Raw genomic sequence first — 6,000 nt, 5'->3', positions numbered from 1 at the left:
ATGAAATTCTATGGGTTAAAATCTGCATGTTAAAAATTACTTAAGATTCTATTAGAAAATATAAGATTGGTCCCAAAACCAAACAGACTCTTGTATTAAAATGTGAGCAAATACTTGTTTCTTTTGCCCTCCATTGCTGTTTTTTTTTCCATCTGACATTTTTGTTCTGTTGACAGCCCAAAAGAAAAATCACGTTTCCTTCTCTCTACGTTTTTCTTCTCTTTATTGTTTAAATTCCAGGGAAATATACAGAATGCAAGAGCATATATGTCAGCCCTGCAGGTTAAAATTTTATATAGGGGAAAAAAAGATTGGTTCCAAGAACCAGATTTTTATGTCAAAATCTTGTTTTGTTTTGTTTTGCTTTTTTAAAAATTAAAAAAAAAAAAAAAAAGATAATGGGGGATTGCAGCTTTTATGTTGCCTGGTCCTATTTATCTGAGAATGTAAGACTGCTTCCAGAGGCAGAAAAGGACAGAATGTAAGAATGGTGCTTGAATTCTTGAATGTTGTACAGCTGTACTGTACTCTAAAGATAGAGTGACCAGGGCACGAACCCCACAAACTGGACTGCAACTGCTCATTAGACGATCTCTGTTTTTGCAGTAGCGATTGTCGTGCGCATGCGCGGCTTCAGTCTCCGCTCTCTCCCTGCGCTGAGCGCTGACAGGCAGCAGGCTGGCCGGAGACCGTTGGTGCTGCTGCCGTTGTTGTTGTTGCTGCTTCCGCCGCCACCGGCTTCACTCCACGTTGTGAGCTTCCGTCCGGATACAAAGTGACGCCGGAGCGGGACTTGAATTCAGTTAAAGGACAGAAACAACAGCAGCAAAGTGTTTTCGGAGGCTTTGGACTCGCTGACCGGCTGAGCTTTCTTCTCTTCCGTCCTCCTCCCGGTCGTCCGCGGACAGTGGTTTGAGGTAAGTGTCCGCTTTTTGTGACAGTTTCTGGGATGAGCGGTCGGCTGCTGCCCTGCGGGTGCCTGGTGTAACTTCAGACCGGCTTTAGCTCAGCTTCAGGACTCCGTGTTTTGTTTGAACGTGTTTGAACCAACTGCTCGTTCACGAGACGGACAGTTTAACGGGAAGTTTTCCTCGCGTGTGGAGACCCGCGAACCGTCCTGAATGTGGCTTTTAAGAGCAAACAAACTGTCAGCACTCCTCTACAGGGTATAAACCCTCTCCTGCAGGTAGTTCATGTACTACCTGCTAGTAAATGCCAAATGAAGTTTTCGCTGGCGTTCATTTGTGGCTCTGACCAGCGGAGAAAGAGCACCTGTTTGTTGGAGTATTTGAGGAGGACAGGTAGGCCCGCATAGCGCAGATGCACCTGCACCCTGCATGATTTATCACACATTACCCTGCAGGTTTCCACTGAACAGCATCAGTACTTTGCAGCCTTGTTAATGCTGCATGTTTAGTCTGCTGCACTGCCTCATAGTAATGCTGTAAATATCGGGCACTCCATCTGCTAAAGGCTGAAATATGGATCTTTTGGTCAAACAGCCTTAATATTCATGCTACTCTCAGAGGCGTGTCGGGGGGGGGGGCTTGGGTGGTACTGGGCCCTCTTAGAATATAGTGTAACAAACAAAACAAAAAAACCCACATCAACAGGACAAACTAGGAAGTTTTCAGGTGCGCATTTTCTTTACCACCCACATCAGAGGAGAAAACCTTTGCTTTCCATAGAATGTGCTGGCTTGTCAAGAGAACAGGCTGTTACGTACATGCTGTAGCTGTGCAGTGTCACCAGGGGGCAGCGTCAGAAATGTGTGGACCAGGTCTGTGGGCTACTCAAGCTTGTGTTTATGTGGTTGCTGTGTTTTTGTAGCTATTGCTGCGCAGTGCATGACTCTTTCTCAATACTGAAGTACACAAGTTTGTACTTGTGTACTTTGCTAGTACTTCAGTTCATGCAGGAGTCTGAGCTTCCAGAGGACAGGTGGAATGGCATTGTATTTCATGACATGACATCTCAGCTCAGCCCATCTCATCTCCATGTTTTTACTCCCATCCATCCATCCATCCATCCATCCACCATTTATTCTCTTCCGCGTATCCTTTTTAGGGTCGCGGGGGGGGAGCCTATTCCCCCCACCTCGGCTATGTTTTTACTCCCATTCCCCCTTAATTTCACTGATTAATATTTACGATGGAAATTGCCCATGATACGCTTAATTACTAGATTTCTTTGAAGAAGAACAATAAGCATAAAAAAGCCACCAAGGTGAAATAATATAGAAAGATTTAGAAAATAGCTTAATTTAGAAAGATTGCAGTAAACACTTGTTGTTGGCTGTAGCTCAGGAGGTGAAGCAGGTCATCTACTAATCGGATGGTTGGTGGTTTGATCCCTGGCTACTCCAAGTTGACGTGCCAAATATCCTTGGGTAGGATGCTAACCCAAAGTTGCTTTCTGATGCATCCATTGGAATGTGAATGTGTGTGAATGTTAGATAGAAAGCACTCACTCAGAAAAAGCAAAGAAAAAAGTGTGAATGGGTGAATGAGGCGACTGTTCTTTAGATCTTAAAACAAGACTAATATGATAGTAGTCAGCACCTCTAGATTTAAAATGTAGTTTATATGGCACATGTATGCACATGTTACTGAAATGGGAAATGGACTGGTTCTTATATGGCACTTTTCTACTCAGAGCAACCTCACTGCTTTTAGTCTTCATGATCATCATTAGTTATCCATAGATTCATATGATCTGTTTCATGCTGTTTTTTGAACAAAGACAAACTGTTCAGATGCCAGAATGATTTCATTTTTATTCTAGTAGACTCCCACAACTTACAACAGACAGCTGGCGTTTAGACTAGAGTTGAGTTAATATTAAAAACATAATTTGATCATTTATGGTTTATCGTTTCATAACTTGACATCTGTCTCCATGAACAGCATAAACATACTGGTCCAGATGTTTCTGCTTCCAGAGAAAAAGCTCATACTTTCCTCCTGGATTAAAATATTTTTAATGTTCGTTTTAATTCGGGATAAGCTGTTACAATAAGTACAGCACATTTCTACATTAGGGAACAAACCAATTTTCTCAGAAACAAGTAAAACACTGAAATAAACCAAACATCAACAGTTAGAAATAATATGAGTGAATTATATCTGGTGTTTAACTTTCACTAAGTGGCAAAAGGGTTTTGAAAATGATGCGCCAGGGCTCAGGTGTTTCCGCCAGGTATAATGAGCCTTGAATGAGTGGTCAACTGACAGCTAGTGGGGCAGCTGGACGTTAGACCAGCAGAAATGGACATCTACAAAAACATCGGAGCACTTTTGCAAGCAGGCAATGTCTTGATGATAAATCAAACAGATATTTGAAGTTTACGCATCTGCATTCATGCCTAAAAACATTTTAAAAGTTTGTTTAATTCATCAAAGACAGCAATATTTTAAATTTTACTTACAGTTTTAGCCGCTGTCCTCCACTATTGCCGCTTTTGAGTTTCAGATGAAATGCATTCTGGGGTACTTGGCTACACCAAGCAGACACAAGTCATGATTAATGTACCCTCAATAGAGTGGGCGGAGCAAGAACACATCTGGGCATTTTCAGCAATTTTGAATTGGAACTGTACCATTTCAGTGTGCCATTTCACGTCATCCATGTATAATTTTTTGGAGTGATTTAAAAGTGGAATATTTCACAATATCATTGCTATCGCAATGCCATGTGTTTACATGTCCAAGTGCACACAACAACAAGACAAGCCCCAGCAAGACTCAAATCTCAGCCTTTGATAAAGATTTAGTACCTTCAGCAAACTCCACCAAAGCACAGTGCTTTGGAAAATATTCAAAAAACCGTTCTGCAGCCCAAAAGTAAACAATATGATGGAAATTACTGATATGGTTACGTGGTGGAAAAGCAGTGATTTAAGCAGCTGGTTACAAAGACTTGAACGAAAATAAAACATCCAAGGTAAAAAACAAAAACAAAAAACATTCTGTTTTATTTTGTGGCAGTATTTTGCAGCGCTTCTCAAGTTATAAAGTTAAATTACTCTAGTTGTTGTTAGTGTTACGGTTATTTTGTAGTTTCCTGGGAAAACATTCCTACTACTACCAGCGGTTTGGTCTATAAAATGACAAAGTGGCCTGTCCAACCCAAGCATACAGTGTACTATAGTGAGTTTTAAGGTTTGAATAAAATATATGTAGGCAATGTGAAGATACATGGACATAAAATAAATCACCATATTCCTGCTGCCATAAGAGTAAAAGCAACAAAGATCTTTCTCGTCTCAAAGGACTGATAATAATAAGTCAAATAATTTCATCATGGTTGTTGAGAATAAAGGCTCAGAGCTCTGCAGCCTCTGCAGCTGTAATGAGGATGTTCAGGTTACAAGGAGAAGGACGGGGTGAGACTACACTGGCTGTGTAATCATTGCCATTGCCTTGTGGTCATTTGAACACACCCTGGACCATGTTTGTTTAATGAGGAAAAGATTTGACATGCGGAAAAGAGTTTATGTAGCCATTGTTTTTGAAAGGTCTCAGTTAGGGAACTTTAGTTTGTTTACATTTTATTTAAAACTGATTTAAAAAAATCATTAAAACCACAGGCATTCCTTAGAGAAAATGTCCTCATTTTTTGGAAATCTGATCTGTCATGTTCACATGTAAAATGAGAATTTTTCCTATTCAGACATTAATATTAATATGTACAATGTACCATTCATGCCTTGTAAATAATTCATTGTGTGTGTTAAATTGTGCCAGGCATCTTATAACTGTTTAATTATTAATTGGAGGATTAATTCTTCGTACTATAAATAGCTGCAGCTGTGATTGTTGGTGTGTAAAAATGGTTGACGTGCCCGGCATTTTTGGCAAACCTTGCCATTAACCTTGCCGAGCGTTTACTAATGTTTCTTTCTTTACATCTGCCAAGGTATTTTTCCCTCCATTACTTTTTTCCCCATTTAGAAGTTTTTGTTCTATTCACAACCTGAAAAACCATCAAAAAACAATACAACTTCTGTGTGTGTGTGTGTGTGTGTGTGTGTGTGTGTGTGTGTGTGTGTGTGTGTGTGTCAGTTTAAGGGTAAAGCTGGTTCAATTTTGTAAGTGTTTTATAAATGTGCATATTCACTTCTTTGTAAAACATACCAAAACAATCCACGTCCAGCCTACTGGTGTCCATGCAAAATATTCTTGTAACTACATAAACATTTAAGGTCAGTTTTCTCCAGAGATTGATTTTGCCAAATTGACATAGATGACTGATATACTACAGCTGAAGTGCTGAACAAGCAGATGATGCCAGTCGCTAGTTCTTAAAAACTGAGACTCGAGTTCTTTCACTACATGGCTATCTGCTGACTCCAAACACTGGCTCAGTCTAACTGGAAGAGACCTGGGCCATTTGCCAGTGATCATGTCTTAATCACATGTATAATTAGCCTGACAGTTGTTTAGTGTGTGTCCAATTTTAGACAGGATGCTACAAGATCATCATCAAAACAACAGATACCAGTATTGGGAGTATCTTTTGAATCTGCGAGGTTCAGTAGAGTTCTCAGACTCTGGCAAACAATGCCAAGCAGCACCAAAGCTTTTGACAAAAGACATTTCACACAAAAAAGAATTGAATAAGGATTTGGATTTACCATGGCAGTAGTTGAAGCTTTGTGACATTCAGGTGTGAAATTCATTTTAGTTAATTGGCTGCATACACGCAATTGGATATCAAGTAGGCTGAGCCAGTCAAACCTTTGGATAATAACACTGATCTTTTTTTGTATGTTCATATTTCATGGGTTACTTGATGTTTTTTGTGTTAGTTACAGAAAAATACTAACTACTAAATACTAGGGATGCACCGATACCGATACTGGTATCGGGTATCGGTGCCGATACTGTAAAATGTGTGCGTACTCGTGCACTGTAAAGTTAACCGATACCATGAACCGACACTCATAATTCCCATGGACTTAAACGCCACGGTAACATAAGGTGTTCACAGTTGATGTTA

The 6,000-nt window shown here is 40.1% G+C and overlaps 1 protein-coding gene across 2 annotated transcripts in view; it reads left to right on the top strand.

The window, feature by feature from the left end:
- The first annotated feature begins 635 nt into the window (after positions 1–635).
- LOC116316297 (spermatid perinuclear RNA-binding protein-like) overlaps positions 636–6,000 on the top strand; it is a 104,534-nt gene continuing 99,169 nt past the window's right edge. Inside the window, exon 1 of one of the 2 annotated variants that reach the window (XM_031734841.2) lies at positions 636–917. The gene's annotated coding sequence lies outside the window, so the exon portion shown is untranslated. The remainder of the gene's footprint in view (positions 918–6,000) is intronic. The other variant, XM_031734840.2, reaches the window with a different exon arrangement.

This window comes from Oreochromis aureus, linkage group 12 (genome assembly GCF_013358895.1).
Source record: "Oreochromis aureus strain Israel breed Guangdong linkage group 12, ZZ_aureus, whole genome shotgun sequence".
In the NCBI taxonomy this organism is placed as follows: Eukaryota; Metazoa; Chordata; class Actinopteri; order Cichliformes; family Cichlidae; genus Oreochromis; species Oreochromis aureus.
The sequence above is the reverse complement of the archived record's forward strand: the minus strand, read 5'-3'. Positions and strand labels throughout refer to the sequence as shown.